Source organism: Prionailurus viverrinus, chromosome A2 (genome assembly GCF_022837055.1).
Source record: "Prionailurus viverrinus isolate Anna chromosome A2, UM_Priviv_1.0, whole genome shotgun sequence".
Taxonomy (NCBI): Eukaryota; Metazoa; Chordata; class Mammalia; order Carnivora; family Felidae; genus Prionailurus; species Prionailurus viverrinus.
Window position 1 is genome coordinate 93208839 of NC_062562.1, and position 19264 is coordinate 93228102.

A 19264-nucleotide genomic window follows, 5' to 3' on the forward strand; every position below is an offset into this window, starting at 1 on the left:
ACATGCTGAAGTTTGAGAATGCACGCTTTTGTTAATATTTGAATATTAGTCCCCACATATATTGAAGACAGTACTATCAAAAGAGACCTTTGGAAAGCTGTTTTGTTTGTTTGCTGTTTGGTTTTTAATCTTCAGTGCTCCTTCCTTTATGCTTGAAGCTTTATAGAGACACTGTCTTACATATTCAAAACTTGAAGTTTAAGTAACTCAGCAAAGTGGTAACTCTTTGTGGGATGAGAACTACACAGCATCGTATTTTCTTGGGTCATTATGACTTCCATTATGTCTGGAGTTAAAATTAATACTCAATTTTTAAAAATTCCATTGGCTTGCACATTGGACATAATTATCTACCTCAGTTACATGACGTTAGGGCCTTTATCCTTATTTTAACGTTGTTATTGCATATTTATCATTTATTAAAAATGACCACAAATCATTTGAGAAACAGGAAGGGAATGGAAATAAATATGCTGTACTCAAGAAAACTAATGTAACAGAATGTTCTCAGAAACAGAGCACAAACATATCTTTTCTTTCTAGTTGGATTTGAGGTCTCCAATGTGGAGACTAATATAGTAGAGGCCAGACTCTTCTATATGTGATAATTAACACTTTCTGAGTGCTTGTTATAAGCTAGGAACTGTGCTAAGACATCGATATTTATTATACCCCCATATTATTTGATGAGGTTAAACATTACCACCAGTTAGTGTCACCATTCACAGATTAGGGTAGCAGGCATGGAGAATTTCAGTAACTTCCTCCTGATTATTTGGCAGGTTGGTGGCAGAGCCAGGATTTGAGCCCAGGTCTGTCACCTCCAGGACATGTGCTCCTCTCCTCCTCCTCCTCCTTCTTCTTCTTTTTAAAATTTAAACAAATTTTAATTACACGAAGGTTGTCACATAATTGGATATTTAGCTACTTTCCACACAATTATTCTTGCTTTCCACAGAGAAGCTGCTTCTTAACTTTTCATCTGGAGATGGCAAGCACTAAAATCCCAATTTTAACAGAATAGTCATAAAAATGCCCCAGTGATTTATGTTGAAAGTAGTACGTTGGTACGTGGCTCTTGCATTCAGTACAGGAATGTACAAATGTCTTTTTATTTAAAGACACAAAATAAGTTGTCTGTAGGCATGTAATACGGTGACCGCAGTAAACCATTAAATGTTGTCAGTTGAAAGTAGTAACTGATGGTTATAGTGACTTTTTAAAATTTTATTTTAGAGAGCGAATGTGAGAAAATCTTAAGCAGCCTCCACATTCAGTGAAGGATCCCATGACCCTGGGATCCTGACCTGTGCTGAAATCAAAGAGTCTGATGCTCAACTGACTGAGTCACCCAGGCTCCGTATTGTGATTTTCTTAACCACCAGTCAGCCTTTTCCTCAGTCATTTCCTTCAGCTGATGTCTCTGAAGTTATTGTTGAGGAGCACTGCTTTGACCTTCCTCTCACTGTGCATTTATAATAGTAAAGCGCTATTCTAGGAATTAGAACATGTCACCTCCCATGCCACCCATTCCGCCTATTCCAGGGCCCTTCTCTTAAGGAATTCCAGTGACTACAGCTTCTGCTATAGTTGACAGAAAGGCCACTCCAGGAGGATCCAATAAAGCAGTTCTTATAAACTTAGTTGGGTCAGTGATTCCTTTTCCCACCATATCCCAAAAATCTTCAAGCATAGTGTCATGACCAACCTCTGAGGTACTTTGTATAATTTTCTCAGTTATCAGTGATCCTTCAACACCTGCATTCTTAGCAATGGTCATTGTAGGAATATTGAGTGTTCTTTCAATAATTTCTGTACGAACTTTCGACCTTCATTAGCTGGAGTTATTGAATCAGGCTGGAATGCACCAAAGCAGGCCACAACCCCCTCCCAGAACAATGCGTTCTTCAATAGCAGCTTCTAGAGCATTGAGGGCATCTCTACCTCTGTCTTTCCTTTCAATCACTTCAACATCACTTGTCCCACCACCCTTCAGCACAGCTGTTCCATCTGAGAGTTTTACCAGATGTTCATTCAACTTTCCCTTTTCATATTCACTGATTGTGATATTAACTGTTCAATATATTTCTTGATGACATTTTTCAACTGGACGCTTGTCACCTTTTTCTTTTGAGAGCATGGCATCATCTTTGGTCATGATGGCCTCTCCAAATTTTCTGAAGTTGTAAGGCTGAACATCTTCAAGATTTAGAGTCAGTCCTTCTTCAAACACTGCCACCAGTAGCAATAGCCATGTCTTTAAGCTGTTTCTTTCTCTTGCCTCCAAAACCTGGAACTTTGACTGCTATAACCTGAAGACCAACTTTTAGCTAATTTCAGAATGAGTATACTCAGATCTTCTCCATCAGCATCTTCAGCAATTATGACTAAGGGCTTATGGTGAGCATTGGCAATTTCAAGAAAAGGTGCAAAGGACTGGACACTAGAAATTTTCCTTTCACTCAATAAAATGTATGCATCTTAGAATTCACATTCTGACCTTTTGATGTATTAATAAAGTATGGAGAAATATAACCTCGATCAAACTTCATGCCTTCAGTAAACCATACTAGGTACGTTATATCTTGAGATGTTATGAAATCAGTTCCAGTGGAATTAGTATCTGATTCTCACCGAGAAGTCAAAAGCCAAAAGATTAACTGGAATGGTATACCTGCCTATAGAGTAAAGAGACTGGAGTTGCATCTCATTGGAAAAGAGGGGCCCTTTATTCTGGGGGGCCCCCTGAGCGATTCATGTTAGAACGCTGTGGCCCATCTGCCATTCTGAAGGGGCATGTCCCTGGAGGATGACCTCAACCACAAGTGACCCAGGAGGGGAACCAGCAGTCTAGGTGGAGCAAAGCAGCCTACTGGAGGAGGCATTGACTTATCAAGGGAATTGTAATATAGAAGATGACCCAGAGAAAGTACCTCTGAAAACACCACAAATACATCCAAGAAGGAAAGAGAGACTACACACCTACCCTGGAGAATACTCTGATGCAGCTTATGACTGCACTAGCCATGTAAGGCTTTGCTGTTCTTCATGAAGCTTCTCTTCAAAAATACCACTTTGAGGAAGGAAAGAAGTGAAATGAATAACAGAGAAGCAGCATCTTCATTGACAGTTTTACCAGACTGGGACTGGCCCATGCTGGGGAGAGGGAAAAAACAAACAAACAAGCAAACAAACAAAACCAACCAAACAACAACAACAGCAACACCAAAAACTTTAAACACTGAATATTTTCAATAAGACAGAAGTGGAGGGGCACCTGGGTGGCTTAGTCAGTTAAACATCTGACTCTTGATTTCAGCTGAGGTCATGATCTCACAGTTCATGGGTTCAAGCCCCAGGTCAGGCTCTGTGCTGACAGCGCAGAGCCTGCTTGGGATTCTCTCTCTCCTTCTCTCGCTGCCCCTCCTCTCCTCAAAAATAAACAAACATTTTAAAATAAATGAAAACTAAAACCAAAAGGAATATTTATTGATTCTTTTTTTTTGTTCTTTATTTATCTATTCTAGGTTCCCCTGACCTAGTTCAACAACTATAACTGAGTACCCCTAATATTGTCACAGTTAGAGTGTATATGTTTTTCAAGGCCCTTAAAAAACAGATGTTAAAAATTGCGATCTTCACAATTTGTCACAGGAAAAGATAGTCACGTATTTCACTGACCCATTAAATTAAAATTTCTCCAATGTATCTAAGGTACAACTAGGTAATATCTGTGAAAAGTGTGTAGCCCACTGCTTGGCACAGTAGCACTCAAAAATGTTTGTCTTTTCCTTTAGGAAATTGGGTATTTTATTACCAGAGGACAAAATGAAAGAAATTTTGTTGTGCCAGTTTCCTGTATTTTAGGAACTTAGGGATTAAGCTTTATGAATTCCTTTTAGGAGCCCAAGTATAAAACTCAGATATATTGTATAGTTTGAAGAACTGTTCTATCAACTACTTGTCATCTGAGTCATTTATGCTTTCTATATGGAAGCATAAGAAAACATTTTATAAATTTCCCCTCCTTTGGACTGTTAGGAACCTGGTGGGGAAGCCAGAAGTGGTATGGCTTTGGAATGCTACCTGCCCTCCTTAGAAAGGGTAAAGGCAAATTCACCTCTCTGTGAAGATGTTTGATGGGAGGGAACATAGAACTGAAATTGACTTTGTGCTGCACTTTGTACAGAGAATTACATTTTAAAAGCCCAATATCTAAGTCGGCTTTGTTCTAATTTCAAAGATAATCAAAATATCTTCAACACTGTGGGAGGTCTCTTAGTAAACATGGATTTATATTTAGCACAATTTATTATTTGAGAATCAGAAAGGCTGCCAAAATAGTCCAAACATTAAATTATTTCCATTTTGGAGGGGTATTACTGAGAAGTAATAAAATATTGCCAGCCTGGATAGGCAGCTCATCATCGCTAGTAAGATGAAAAGACCAATTATGCCTCACATGGACAAATGTTGATTAAAGAGTGGACTTCATAACCGCCTGGCCATGTTAGAGGCTATAATCACAGAGGAGGGGGAAAGAAGCACTTAGCAAAACACCAAAAGCTGCAAGGAGGAGTCATCCAATGAAAGAGGAAAGATCGAAATTTTAAAGAAAATGTCAGAGGAAATTGCCTGGTGGTAAGAGCTCTACTTATGTATGACTCTTAAGGAAATTGTCTTCTTAGAAAATTATAAGTTCTCAAAATGCCTTAAATAAAAAAAAATGGATCTATCTAAGGATTCTGCAGATCCCCAAACTTGGTATTCTCAAACTTTAGAAAAATTGTTTTTATCTGTCACAACTCCTCATTCTTCTGAGGACGATTCAGGAATTGTGTGAGTTTGGGTTAGAAGAGGGGTTCCAGAGAGATACTAAGCTTGCTTTTCATTCAAGCCTGGTAACATGACCTATCAAATAGTTACTGAGTATTTTTGTATGTGAATCATTGCCTGCAATTCAAATGAGGTAGCATATATAAAATGCAGGAAACAGCACTATACAGGCAAAGCAATATTATGCAGAAGATTACAATATGTAACAATCTCCATGTCTTGATTGAGAACCCACCCCAATGACTCAGTACTGTGCTGTGCATAGGAAAGATAGAGTTGTGGCTTTCAAGGTCCTAGAAGGCTACTAAGTGCAAACAACATGGGTGAGAAAAATTTTAAAATAATATGATGCAGTGTGTAATTAAGTGCCACATTGTGTAACACAGGATTGTTAGAGTTCAGAAAAAGAATGAATGCAGTGAGAACTGGAAGCATTTTCTGGGAAAAGGGGGACCTGAAGTGGGACTCGAATAATGCATAAGGTAGGGAACTCTAGAGTTGAAAGGGAAGAAATTCCAAAAAAGAGAAATAGCAGCCCACAGGTTCTAGGGAGGGAATGGCAAAGAGATTGAATCGGGGAACCATTGAGGCATATGCCAGGAACACAGGCTCTGGATCCAGGTTTACTAGATTTGAGTCCCAGCTCCCCCCCCCCCACTTCCTGGTGTAACCTAGGCATCATGTGATCATTTTGTGCCACACTTCTGTTGTTAGTAAAATGAAGGTAACCATCATATCTATTTTAAGGGAATATTTTGAGAATTAATGGGTTGACGTATGTCAAGCACTTACACTAAGACCCGATATCTAGGAAGTACTGAACAAATGTTAGCTACTATCACTATTATTGTGTTGTTGTATACTCTTTAAAAAAAATATATTTATTTTGAGAGAGAGTGCATGAGTGGAGGAGGGGCAGAGAGACAAGATCCCAAGCAGGCTTCCTGCTGTCGCGCAGAGCCCCACATGGGGCTTAATCTCATGACCAGTGTGATCATGATCTGAGCCAAAATCAGATGCTTAACTGTTTAACTTACTGAGCCACCCAGGGGCCCTTATTGTTGTCCACTCTTAAAAGATGTGATTTTCATGGCTGGAATGAAGCCAGATTTTGCAACAACAGCAACTACTACTTGTTACAGATAGCGTGATGGACATTGTGCTCAACACTTTGCCTACATTGTCTCTTATTCCTAACAACCAACCCCTGGAGAGGGGGAGAGGGAAGGATTATTTCTCTTACTTCTCAGCTGAAGGAGCTGAGAATTAAAGAAGCAATTTTCTGGAGAGTCCTGCAGCTGGTAAAGAACAGTCAGCAATTGGAAGTGCAATCTTTTGGCCATCACCCCAGTGTTTTAAACTGCTCCATTACAGTGCTTTAACTTAAATGATAGAGGGTCCTGAGATTGAGGCAAAAGTCGGACACAAGTTTACTAGATGAGTTCAAAGTAGAAATGGGTTCAGGTTCAGGAAAAACAGCCTGGTGGTAGCTGGTGGCAGCCGGAATACTCTAGGAGAGGTGAGGTGAATAAACTAAGATGGCAGCCCTGAGACCTGAGAAGAACCAGTGCTATAGATTCACTCGGCAGGAGGCAAAAAAAAAATGGATGAGACTATCCTGGGCCCTGAAAGTGAGAGATAGTAAGCTTGAGTCTTGGCAATGGGGCCCCAATGACTGAGAATGGTAGCTCCTGGAGGGCTGACTTGCTGAGAGGGTGCAAGAGGGACCTCAGCTCCTTGCACATAAGGCCAGGCATGGCGGAGAGAGTGTGCTGTTTATCTCTGTATGTTTTACAATGTTAGCTGGGCCCATCTTCCATTGCCTTCGTGCGACTGGAAATTAGCTTTCCTGTACCGCTGTGTTGCATTTCACTTGTCCCTTGGGAGCTCTTGCTCACATTTTCAAAGCTGCTTGCTGTATAGAAGTCATTTAAGGAAGGACAAATTAGTGCTGGAAGACAATAGTTACGCCTAATGCAGTTAAGAGTTCTGTTTTGTAGCCTCCGACCCTTTACAAGCAAGGAGTAGAAATAAACATCATGGCTAATGCACTTCGGCAATATAAAAGGTTTCTACATGGAAAATGCTGCTAACAGTAAACGGCTTATATAAAGCAAAGATAAATCATAATGGAGTGGTAATTTGAGTTGTATTGTACATCTCCTCAGGGAACTCCTAGACTCTAAAGACACCATCTCATTACTACCTGGAGTACCTCTGAGAAACATACAAAAAGCATCATTTTCTCCCAATTTTTTGTGTAAGGACCTAAGTCACAGGGAATTAATGTGACTTGCCGTTATATGGAAATGGATTTCTCATTTTCATGGAAAGGATTGTTTCAGTGAATTGGCCTATTTTCTCATGAAATTAGTCACTCAACCTGAGCGGGGGGCGGGTGGAGGGGGGGAAGCTAAATAAAATCCCCCTGGAAAACAAGCAAACAAAATACCCTTTAACATATTTCAGTACCTATGTGGACTTGTTTGAACTTAATAAATGCAACTAGAACCAGAATATATTTGATTGACTATCCATTAGAGTAACACACCACGTGTTTATGTGAAAGTTTTTGATGGGAAAGATGACAGTTTTAGGAGAAAATGTAGGAAAGCTGCAGCTTCCAGGCAAACGCGTGACAGAGTGGGAACCGAGCTGCCCTTTTCTGCCCTCCGCTGTCTCAGGCCAACCTTAATGACAAATGGGCCTGCTCACCAGAGCATGATCTCTGCACCCAGAAATGATGAATCAAGAATGATCGATTACTTTCTTAGGACTTCAAAGGAAATTGCGACAGAGCTCGCTAAGTCTGGGAGGCATTCTGCTCAGTAGAGTACCCACCATGACTGCACATCTAGAGAGTCTGACCTAAGTGCTTCTCTGCACACCTTTCCCATAATCCTCCCTATCTCCAACTCCCTGCCTTGTCTCAGGTGTATGGATTCAGAAATCACTCAAGTTGGAGCAAAGTTCTGGAAGATTCTAATGCCTGTCTTCTTCAGTGATCTTTTTGCGTAAGGCTGCATAGAACAACTTAGCTCAGTGTGTCTGATCTTTACTCCAAGATGTAATATCCCACATTTTTATTGCTCTTCATTGTATGGATTGCTAAACATCCTATTCTCCTGGTAGTTCACTTTCAAAGGAAAATGTGTTTTGTAACTACTGAGCATGTCCTTTATGGACACAGATTTCTGGCCAATGGTTAAGATTTGTTATTTTTAAACAGCTGCATTTTCCTAACCTTATTTCTTTAGATATGTATTTCAGAGGTAGGAAAAGGATATTTGGATTATAAATCCTACATTACGGTCTGTTAAATCATCCAACATGAACCCTTGTTTTCAGCTACAGAGTGATTAGGAAACACTGATTATATTTGATAATTAACAAACTGCTAAAATAAATGAGGATTGAATTACAAGTATTCATCACCATTCTTTTTTATGCCTGACCTCCAATAGAAATCTATACATGTTAATCCCCAGGGTGCATTTTTCTGACTTGAAAAATATGTGAAAGTTGGGCATTCTGGTGCATATTGATGTGAGGTATGGAGCCATGTAAAAGCCAAGAAAGTAACTGAGGTATTTGCTGATCTTGGATATTTTCCAAATATTGCATAAAGGTGTCTGTGCAACCTGTCTCTAAGTGAGCAGTCTACTCCTCCTCAGCACCTCTTGATAGTTCTTCTGTCTGTATCATAGTTTAATTTGATTTGCCACATTTTTACTTTATTTAGTTTTTTAAATTTATTTTTCAATTTAAATCCAAGTTAGTTAACATGTAGTGAAATAATCATTTCAGGAATAGAACTTAGTGATTCATCACTTGTGTATAACACCCAGTGCCCATCCCAACAAGTGCCCTCCTTAATGCCCATTGCCCATCTAGCCCATTCCCCATTTTCACTTTAAAACCTTTTAATTAGCATTTGCTTTAACTCCTTTAGCTATTTCCTAACAGAACTCATATCACAAAGGTCTTTGTTAGTTATAAATTCTTTTACTCTGTAAGTCATTAGATATGTAGATATTCTTACATCTTTCTTATACATTCCATAAAAAATATACTCCATATGATGCAGAGAGATGGAATTAAGATGAAGGTTTTTTATTAGCTCATGTCATTTTACTCTTGGTACCAAACTTGATATTTTAAGATATATTTTAGTTGTGAGAAAAGGTATCATGTATGTCCTGTCTACTTTTGACATCTTTCCACATATTTTTGTCTGACAGGAAATATAAATGTGCTTCTCACTAGCTTAGATGTGTTTACCAAAAGGGAGATGACAAAATTAGTCATTTTTATATGTTCTAAACACATTGAAACTGCATAAATGAACAGAATATGAAGCTCTCATTTGGCTTACTATTCTTTATTGATCATATCACAGTAAAAAAAAAAAAAAACCAACCTGAGAAATATCAAGTGCATTTTTGTCTTAGAATTATTTTTAACCCTGAAAAATAGTTCAAAATTTATGAGCTTTGAACTTGCTTTTGGAATGTACAAAGGCCCCAATTTCTCCACATCCTCACCAACACTTGTTAGTTTCTTGTCTGTTTCTTTCTTCCTTCCTTCCTTCCTTCCTTCTCTTTGTTCTTTTTTCTTTTTGAATAATAGCTATCCTAATGAGAATGAAATTTTTCTTTGCTTTTGAAATTAAACATTTTATGGGAGTTCTGCAAGAACATTTTCCTACAAATTTCAACACAGTGAGTATATGTCATTTTCTTCCCATTATTCCAACATGAGCTGGTATAAATTGCTTTAAATCATTTCTGGTATAGAAGTCCTAGCATGTAGATATATTCTTTCTAATAACGTTAGATAAACATATTCTATTCAACTCATATCCTTGTATGAAGAGTATCTATTTATAGTTACTCCTGGTGAATGGAAAAAAAAAGTATAGATATTCATTTCTTTAAAGTCTTAGTAGGGTTTATGAAACCTTTATAATCTCCCAATAACAGGGAAAATATATTTGAATTAGCTTAGAGAAACACAAAAACTTTCAGAAATGTCATATGAACTTAAAATTCTCTTTATACTTTTCTTTATTTTCCATGAATCCTATAATTAATGCATGTCATTTTATTTTAAGGAAAAAATTGTCATTAAAATAGTGGTAAGCTTTAGGATCCAGGCTAATATGCATTCTTTTCTTTTAAAATAATGGATAGATCAAAGTGAATAATATCTAGTAGGTATTTGCTAGTATTCTATTGCAATAAAAAAGAAATAGCAGCCTTAAGTTTTATTTTTCAAGAAGATTCTAAATCTAAAATGGCATTAGACCTTCAAAAAATCAAATGAGCTTTACATGATTATATATTTATATTTCAAAAAATGTCACCAAAGAACAATGTTTTACAGAAGAAAAGAAAAGAAAAAGAGCTAGTATTCATATGTAATAAATGAACACATGGGAGGATTCAGGAATGAAACCATGGTTATATCTTGAAAAGACAATCATTTCAACAATAAACATGTGATACTGTGACCAAATAGTGTCATAGTTTAAACATTGAAGTTATATTTGTTTTGATGACTTCACTAATGTATTCATACGTTAAATATTACTTTACATATACGGTGTGTCCAGCACTGTGTTAGGTAGAAGACAACCAGTTCTTTGGTTTTCTGATTATAGCATTATTCAGCTCTTAAAATCATCAGATTTTGATTTAAGGAGTCGTTTACACTCTATAAACTAATTGTAATCATGAACAAAATCATGTAATCATTTTAACAACTTGATTCTGTCCACAAATGTATACTTATTTCATACTGTGGACCAGACCCTATGCTCCATTTTAGTGAACAAATTGATGAATACAATGTGTTTCCTTCCCTAGGTTGTTCAGAGACATTCATTATAATTGATTTGATATCAGTGCACTAATCCGGAGGATAAAACCTCTTTATTATTTTTTTTAATTTTCAGTTAGTTCTGTAAAGCTTAGGTTGGGGAATTAAAAAAATAAAATATGTTCTTTCATCTTTAAAGTCACAAAAATTAGACATATTTTCCACTTAGCTCCTGAATTCCGTGCTGCATTTACCACTCCCAGAAAGTTTTTGGCATAAAATCAAAATGAACTAGGATCTTCAGCATACTCTGAATCAGTCTCCAAATAAAGAGATCATTGAGCTTCCAAATGATGTTTAAACTCATTATCCTCCAACAGGGAAGCATTAAAATATCATCCCCTAGAAACATTATTACCATGGAACATCTGTAAACATCAGTACGTGGTCAGAGATATTGATGGGATCCACTTTTTTGGTAAATTTAAAAATACTCAAAAGATGATGTAGAAAATCAATGAACATCTATCAGAAATGAGACAGAAAAAAGATCTTATAGCTTAAGCCCATTTTGTAGGATGCAATAATGTACCCATAAAACTACAGAATTACTTATAAGCATATTAGGATGTGACATTAATCTAAATGTAGGGATAATGAACATGGCAATAGCAATTGCCAGTCAAGTACTTCTAAGAGCGCTTGTAATGAAATTAGGAGACATGTAAATTGCAATGCATTTAAAATGCAGCAATGGGTGTAAATGATAAGCTGAGGTAGTTTCCTATAGATGTCCTATAGACTTATAGAAATAAAGTAAAGCCATTCAGACATTGACAGTTTTTCTTCCTAAGGTCTGCCATATAAATAGACAGTTTTCAAAATGGTACACCTTGAAATACTTGAGAAGTAATTCTGCACATTTCTGGAACTAAGGGAAGCCGAATAGTCAAGGTAACTATAATTGGGACAGACTTGTATACTGGGGCTCAGTTGAAAGAGGATAAAATGAACTGTTTAAGTTAAAAGCATTGAAGATAAATAGTATAATTAAAGTGTTTATACATGAATGTGTAAAGTATAGAAAAAAAATGTGATCACAAAGCGATTCTACAAGCAGACCTGAAAATAAATCAAACTATAAGAATGCCATATGTATGTTTCCAACCACTGATCAGTCATCATTTGAATTTCTAACCCAGATATTGGAGACCAGAGCCCAGATTCCTATTGGTTTTGTTGTCAGTGAAAGGATGATAAGGATTCCAGCCCTAGTCTTGTGCCTGCATTTGTTTTCCTATTAGTAAGTACTAGCAGATGACATAAAAAGTGGCCTAATACTAAGGGGGGAAATGTCAAAATTTTAGTCATGTTGAATCAAATACCTTTACTTTTTAAGTTCCTGAATACAGTAGTTAGTAATTATTACATAATTTACCTACATATAGCAACAGAAAATGTAGAGTATGGAGAATATGCTATGAAGTCAAGCTAACGTAGATTCCTAGTCTAACTCTGCTACTTTTGATGCCTGTAATCTTGGACAAATCATTTAATTTTAATTTTCCCAGCTGCAAGGATACAAGATTTATATCTTTGGATTGTTATCACTGGTTAACTAAGTTACTTCTTGTGAAATGTTTAATAGGGTAACTCACTCATAGTACTTTTCCAACAAATGTTAGCTATCATTTCTGATTGAATATTATTCATCCATACCGTTTGCTAGTAAAAGTGTTTCCAGTGTGTATGGTATAACTAAATACACTGTGGCTTCCAGATACCTCTGACATACAAATAGCAAATAAGAGTACATGAGCAGAAAAAGAGAACAGAAATAGGCAAGTTGTTCATTCTCCTGGAAATTTCAATCTCTTATTTTATTTGTATTTTACTTTTAACTTTCTCTACCATAAACAAAGAAAAAGTGTAGATTATCTTACTGAAGCAATTCTAAAATAATATCTATTTAAAAATATTAATATCAGTAGTCTGCTGAATAAAATAAAAAGTGATTTGAAAATTAAATCAAGGGGCGCCTGGGTAGCGCAGTGGGTTAAGCGTCCGACTTCAACCAGGTCACGATCTCGCGGTCCATGAGTTCGAGCCCCGCGTCAGGCTCTGGGCTGATGGCTCAGAGCCTGGAGCCTGTTTCCGATTCTGTGTCTCCCTCTCTCTCTCTGCCCCTCCCCCGTTCATGCTCTGTCTCTCTCTGTCCCAAAAATAAATAAACGTTGAAAAAAAAATTAAAAAAAAAAAAGAAAATTAAATCTATATTTTCTCCAAAGAAATCAAAAGAACCTGATTTACCCAAGAATATTGCTGCTGTTGAAATGCAGGCACTTAAGAAGTTTGTGAATAGAACTTTTAATAATCACATACCACAGGCCATCATCAGATAGACACTACCCAGAAGAAACTAATAAATGATGTTGTATTGACTACACTTGTTGAACTGTCCCATTTTTGAACTCTCTTCAATCTTTTCTATTCTCTGATGAATATCCCTGTTTAAAAAAAAAATCTTGAGTTTCAGTCTGTTTCTCTCTCTTACTACCTTAAAAAAGGAACAAGCTAGCCATAAACAATCAAGTCGACAGATGCCTATGAGAATTAGTTGCTCCTTTTGAGTCACTCCTGGGGCTTCTTTGGAAATTTCTGACTTGCTGCCTGGGAGAATTAGGCTGATTTTCTGCCTTTGGCTTCTTATCCTGTCACTCAATGGAAGAAGCTATTAGAAGGTTACCTCTGAGCTGAAATTGAAGTCAGAGCTACTGACCCTACTGCACGAACCTTTCATTTTGTTCTCTGGGCTGGGTCACATCTTATTTGTCCATTGTAAAGTTTTAGTGTCTATTCACCGAATTCCCATTCAGTATTTCAAATCAATTTCCCAAGGGTTTCCTAGGAAAACAAACCCCAAATAACAAAATTTAAGCTGTCAGTCTTGAACTTACATGGCTTACCTTTGCAAATGGAATCCATTCAAAATAAAGGTACAAAACCTTGGCCAAGAATTTAAGTTTTTAAAAATACTACTGTATAAAGAAAGTCACAAATCTGCCATTCCGTTGATTATAGTTATAGTGATTATAGTCACTTTTAATTCCTACAGTTACCCTAAGTTAGCCAGCATTGATAATAAGTCAATAGTGACAGTGGAGTTATTATTTTTCTTCTTGGTAAATAACATGTAGTGAACAAGTATTCAAAGACAGTAATTTGTGTCTTTTCAATTATTCTATTGTAAAAATGCCAAAGCACTTTTCATATCTTAATGTCAAATAGTCATTATCTAAAACTTGAGATAAGAGTTTTATCACTTAACATGTGGGGAGAAAAATCCTCAAATCTATTTTTATTTTAAGTATTTAATCTCAGAGAGTTCATACTTCCAAAATTCATGCAGTCCTGGCACAAGGAGACAAATAGTAAATCCCCATTTTGGAGCACCGAATCGGCAGGAGCGAGGGGCTTATACAGGGTTCTCAGTATTATATCAAGCCAGCCCTGATATTCATCTGGTAAATACCACTACCAAACATCCATTGTTGACAGCTGATATCCTTTAGGACCTAGATTTAATTCTATTTTGAACAGTCCATATCTGTGCCATAATTATTGTTAAATATTTCGAATATTATAGATGGCTCTCCCACTGGAAAACTGATTCTATGATTGTGTGGTGGGGCTGAGAATTTACAAATGTATAAGTACATGCATTAGCTCTCATTAAGATGATCCAGTGAACACACTTGGAAACACTGTCTTGTTTGACGAAGCCCAGGGCTAGGAATCTGCTGGCCCGACCTCCAGTCCCATTTTTTCATTAGTTAAATCTTTGCCCTTACATAGGTCACTTAATGCTCTCTGCGTGTCACTTTACCTGCAAAGTGTGAGGGTTTTAAGAGTGTCTGGAAGATTTAAGAACTATAGAGGTCACAGAGCCTTCTGATATCCCCTTCATTTATTTCTTTAAAAAATTTAAATGTTTTTTACTAATATTTGAGAGAGACAGACAAAACTCGAGGGGGGGATGGGCAGAGAGAGGAGACACAGAATCCAAAGCAGGTTCCAGGCCCTGAGCTGTCAGCACAGAGCCTGATGTAGGGCTTGAACTCGGGAACCAGGAGATTATGACATGAGCTGAAGTCCAATGCTTAACCGACTGAGCCACCCAGGTGCCTCTGTCCCTTTCATTTGAGTTATATTTCTATAGTTGGTCATGGGTAACTTGTCAAGAGATGGAATTGGGATATTAAGCATTTCCCCTAACAGACAAAAGGGGTACATTTGAAAGGGATCAAACTAGAGCCGTATTCCAGAGAAGGGAGCAGGAAGGAGCACCAGGCTCAGGCTTTTTGAGGGGGCTAATCTTTCCCAGGGTACATGGTATCCTCTTTGGATGGTGTATGAATATTTTGAGACCCTTAAATATTATTTGGTGAGTTTCTACCTATGAAGCTATGGCACACCCTAAACCCTTGAAAAACTAGTATCTGTGCTTAGGGTGTGTCAGTCTAAAGAAAGAAGGACAGGTTATTAAATATTCAATTGCAGTTAGTACATCAGAACTGGTATAATAGCTAAAAAGTACACTGGAGTGGACATTCTAGAAAGAAAAAAAAAAGTTCAGATTAAAGAGATCAGAAAATCAAATTATTGGGTTGTGATACAAAGTCATGTTTATTTTGATCCATTTTAAAAGTAATTAAAAAGTACTAGACTCAAAATAATCCCTCCCTTCCCACACACCACCAGATATGAAATTTGGAATACTACATTTGAGGTTCAGGTGAGAATTGGGGGAAAACAAAGTGTGGTATTTTTTGACCCCTGAAATCTCATTACTAGTAAAGGCTGCATAGGGATTTTACTACTTATATTTTATTAGAAACTCCTTGATCAAATTAATTAATTTATTTACTTATTCTGCTCTGTCATTGGTGTCATAATCCATCTGTTCCCATGTGATTGTAATACACATACTCCAATCTAGAAATACAGTTGTCAACATTAAAAGTCCTTGTGGTCTCTTCTCAAGAAAAAATTTAACCACCAACGTACAACTGAACTCATGGAAAATAATTTGTTTTATTGAGTAGAGAGACCACAGGTGTTTTTCATGATTATTATTAACTTTTAACATTCATAATGAGTTTCTGACTACAAGATGGTAAATCAACTTATACTAAATGTAAAACTGTTAAGTATTCAGGAATATAGAACAAAATGTGATAGAGAATAAGCATCTAAGTCAACCTATTCTGACCTTATGTGGAAAGCAATTTACCTGAAAACAGTGCCAGGAACTCTGTCTAAAGAGCCTATGAACGGAACTATAAACCTGGGCACTCGTATATGGGGGAGATGGTGGTGTAGAAGAACCCACAACTCATAGACCATCTTTACTGTTGAATATTTACCCTTAGGGAGGAACACTGTGTAAGGATCACACAACAGGACACAGATGTGGTTTTGTTTATTGGTTTGTTTGCTTGTTTGTCATACAGGTGTCAGGAATTTGTGTGTCAATTTTGATAATTTTTTTGCTGTTTTCTGTTTTTTTTAATTGTTCACCTATGAATTACGCTAATAAAAGTATAGTGTTAAAACTTGCTGTTCCTGGGATTCACCCAACTTGGACAATATGCACTATTATTTATATTATTCATATTGACTTACAGATAATTTACACTGTGTTTATATGGATTTAGCTTGCCATGTTTTGTTTAGAGTTTTGCCAGATATTTTTAAGTAATGTAAAAGAGCTAATTATCTTTCATAGCAAGGAGTCAACTAATGCTGATCCAAACTATAGCACATTTTTCTTCAAACTACCAATTTGCTTTTCAAAAAATTTATCCTTACTCTAGAGAGATATTTTAAGAACTCATAGGTCTTATTAAAAAAAAAACTTGTTTGAAGTTTAGCAATTTCTTCAGCTTTAGTGTACTTTCTTCTGCTAAATCCAAATAAAATTAAAATGTTTTTGTTTAAAAATTGTGTATGAATATGATCCTATTTTTCAGTAAGTTGACTATACTATCTTTACACATGCAGAAAGAGGTGTTCAAAATAATGTTCACACAATTTTAAAGGATAGTTGATTTCCCAGTTTTAGGTGATTTAAAATTTTAGTCTTTGATTCTTTCTGTGGCTTGAATTTTTTCATAAATATATTATCATTCTTCAGCAAAACTGTTATTCTTTATAAAACATACAAGATATAATTACTTATTTTCTTGATGTTAATGATAGCACCTAAATAAACTTGCCTAAGTATTTTCTTGTTCTAAAATGTAGTCTAAATTACTACTTCTGATGATTGACATTTTTCATATATTCTGAGACTTTGCCTGCTCATGTTCAGATGACAAGCAGCTGTAGAATAGGTAAACTGAAGTCTTCTAGGTCATTGGCCATATGTATGCTGACTGGCCTTTTCTCATATCCCTCAATCTTTAAGACTTTTAGATATCATCAATGAGTGTATGCATAGATTTTAACAACAAAAACTAAGATGTCATATCTCTTTTTAAATGAAGATTATAAACTATTTTTATTATTAGGCAACTGCCATTCTGCTATATTATTATGAGTTTGACTTTATGTATATCTATATCTTCCATATCTATGTCTGACTTATTTCATTTAGTATAATGTCCTCCAGATTCAATGATGGTTACCAGAGACTGGGGTATGGGGCAGGGGGAATGGGGAAGAAACTCTTAGGAAGGAAGGAAGGAAGGAAGGAAGGAAGAAAAGAAGGAAGGAAGGAAGAAAAGAAGGAAGGAAGAAAGAAAGAAAGAAAGAAAGAAAGAAAGAAAGAAAATACAGCATTCTTTCTTGATAAAAACCCTCAGGAAAGTAGGGATAGAAAGAACATACCTCAACATCATGAAAGCCATATATGAATGACCCACTGCTAATATCATCCTCAATGGGGAAAACTGAGAGCTTTCTTTCTAAGGTCAGGAACACGACAGAGATGTCCACTCTCATCACTGTTGTTCAACATAGTGTTGGAAGTCCTAGCTTCAGCAATCAGACAACACAAAGAAATAAAAGGCAACCAAACCTTCAAGGCAGAAGTCAAACTTTCACTCTTCATAGGTGACTGATTCTCTAAGTGGAAAACCCCGAAGACTCCACCAAAAAAATGCTAGAACTGATAGCTGAATTCAGCAAATTTTCAGGATATAAAATCAAAGTACAGAAATCAGTTGAATTTCTATACACCAATAATGAAGCAGCAGAAAGAGAAATCAAGGAATCAATCCCATTTATAATTGCACCAAAAAAAAAACCCACTAGGAATAAACCTAACCAAAGAGGTAAAATATATGTATGCTGAAAACTATAGAAAGCTGATAAAAGAAATTGAAGAAGATACAAAGAAATGGAAAAAACATTCCATGCTCATGGAAGAACAAATATTGTTAAAATGTCGATACTACCCGAAGCAATCTACATATTCAAAGCAGTCCCTATCAAAATTACACCAGTATTCTTCACAGAGCTCGAACAAACAATCACAAAATTTTTCTGGAACAACAAAAGACCCTGAACAGCTAAAATAATGTTGGAAACAAAAACCCAAGCTGGAGGCATCACAATTCTGGACTTCAAGCTATATTACAAAGTTGTAATCAAAAAATGTATGGTACTGGCACAAAAACAGACACATAACTCAATGGAATAAAATAGAGAACCCAGAAATGGGCCCATAAATGCATGACCAACTAATCTTTGACAGTGTAGGAAAGAATATCCAGTGAGAAAATGACAGTCTCTTCAGCAAATGGTGTTGGGAAAACTGGACAGTGACATGCAGAAGAATGAAGCTGGACCACTTTCTTACACCATACACAAACATAAATTCAAAATGGATGAAAGACCTAAATGTAAGACAGGAAACCATCAAAATCCTAGAGGAACAAACAAGCAACAACTTCCCTGGCCTCAGCCACAGCGACTTCTTACTAGAATGTCTCCAGAGGCAAAGGAAACAAAAGCAAAAGTGAACTATTGGGACCTCATCAACATAAGAAGCTTCTGCACAGCAGAGGAAATGATCTGCAAAAATAAATGGCAACATATGGAATAGGAGAGGATATTTGCAAATGACATGTAAGATAAAGGGTCAGTAACCAAAATCTATAAAGAACTTATCACACTCAACACCCAAAAAACAATAATCCAGGGAAGAAATGGGCAAAAGACATGAATAGACACTTTTCAAAGGAAGATATCCAGATGGCTAACAGTCACATGAAAAGATGCTTAACATCAATCATCATCAGGGAAATACAAATCGAAACCACAATGAAATACTATCTCACACTGATCAGAATGGCTAAGATGAACAACTCAGGTAACAACAGATGTTGGCAAGGATGCAGAGAAAGGGGAACATTTTGCACTGTTGGTCCAAATGCAAACTGGTGCAGCCACTCTTGAAAACAGTATGGAGGTTCCTCAAAAAATTAAAAACAGAACTACCCTATGACCCAGCAATTGCACTACTAGGTATTTAAAGGAAACAAAAATGCTGATTCGAAGGGGCACATGATCCCCAATGTTTATAGCAGTGCTATCAACAATA

At 36.6% G+C, this 19264-nt stretch overlaps 1 protein-coding gene and 1 pseudogene across 1 annotated transcript in view; one reads left to right on the forward strand and one right to left on the reverse strand.

Annotated features, from left to right (window-relative positions):
* The window catches only part of ZNF804B (zinc finger protein 804B), a 510289-nt gene that overhangs the window by 339761 nt on the left and 151264 nt on the right, over nt 1-19264 (forward strand). The gene's annotated exons all lie outside the window — the stretch shown is intronic.
* Nucleotides 1502-2552, reverse strand: LOC125161120 (60 kDa heat shock protein, mitochondrial-like; annotated as a pseudogene).